We start from the raw sequence: 1,337 nt of genomic DNA, 5'->3' as shown, positions 1-1,337 counted from the left end.
TTGTTTGAGTCTTTGCGGATATGGTATAGGTGGTTTATATGGCGGGGGTGGTACATAAGTTTTATCTTTAGGTTCTTCTCCTTTTTCTCGACCTTCCTGGTTTTCAGATTCCTCTGGTTCCTTTACTTCGTCCGGGGGCTTGGTATATTCCTTAGAAGTTTTAGGTTCACTCAATCTTGGGTTTGGTGGCTCATCATAAGCGTTCCCACTTTGTAGGATAATGGCGTTGGCTTGTCCTCTCAAATTTTGTTGAGGTTGTCTAGGGAATTATCCTCCAGGTGTAGTCTGAGGGGCTTGGTTTAAAGCTACCTGAGAGATCTGGGTTTCAAGCATCTTAGTATGAGTAACTATTTGGTCAACCTTGGTTCCTAACTGAGTAATCAATTCGTTAACATGAATGTTTTGGTTCATGAACTCCTTGTTTCGTTGGGTTTGAGCGGTGATAAAAAAAATTCATAATTTTCTCAAGGCTCGGCTTTGGTGGCACAGGTTGCATAGGTTGATTTGATCTTGGGGCTTGATAACTAGGTCTCGGAGGTGCATTATTTTGGATTAGGTTATTGTTTTTATAGGAGAAGTTCGGGTGATTCCTCCATCCAGGGTTATAGGTATTCGAGTATGGGTTCCCTTGGGTGTAGTTCACTTGCTCAGAGTGGGTTTTGTTTAATAGACTGCATTCTGCGGATTGGTGTCCTTTGGTTCCACATATCTCACAATCCGACGAGACTGCGGCTACAGTATTCGGGTTTATGCACATATGCTCGACCTTGAGGGCTAATGCGTCCATTTTAGCTTGCATCATGTCTATAGAGCTTAGTTCATGCACTCCTCCTTGGGTTTCCTTCTTCTCTATTGTCGCTCGTTCGACTCCCCATGATTGATGGTTTTGAGCCATATCTTCAATGAGGTCACTAGCTTCAGGATAAGGTTTATTCATCAGAGCATCGCCTGCGGCAGCGTTGATGGTCATCTTAGTGTTATAGTGAAGTCCATTATAGAAGGTCTAAATGATTAACCAATTTTCTAAACCATGATGTGGGCATGCTCGTAACAACTCTTTATATCTCTCCCAAACTTCGAACAGCGGTTCTCCTTAGTTTTGGGTAAATCTAGTTATATGGTTTCGAAGAACGGCGGTCTTACTTGGGGGAAAATATCTAGCAAGGAATACTCTTCTAAGGTTATCCCAAGTCGTAATGGAATTGGGTGGAAAGGAATCTAACCATGATAGGGCTTTATCTCTGAGGGAAAAAGGGAATAATCTAAAACGTATTGCCTCGGGAGAAGCTCCATTGGTTTTAAAAGTGTCTTCTAATTGAAGAAATATTTTTAAATGT

General features: G+C 41.8%; 1 non-coding gene across 1 annotated transcript; it reads left to right on the top strand.

The window, feature by feature from the left end:
* Positions 1-1,025: 1,025 nt before the first annotated feature.
* LOC127077538 (small nucleolar RNA R71) lies at positions 1,026-1,132 on the top strand. Its single transcript, XR_007787335.1, has one exon. It is a non-coding gene; the product is annotated as a small nucleolar RNA R71 (small nucleolar RNA).
* Positions 1,133-1,337: the final 205 nt, after the last annotated feature.

This window comes from Lathyrus oleraceus, chromosome 4, assembly GCF_024323335.1.
Source record: "Lathyrus oleraceus cultivar Zhongwan6 chromosome 4, CAAS_Psat_ZW6_1.0, whole genome shotgun sequence".
Classification (NCBI taxonomy): Eukaryota; Viridiplantae; Streptophyta; class Magnoliopsida; order Fabales; family Fabaceae; genus Lathyrus; species Lathyrus oleraceus.
Note: the sequence above shows the minus strand (reverse complement) of the source record. Positions and strands in the feature narration are given on the sequence as shown.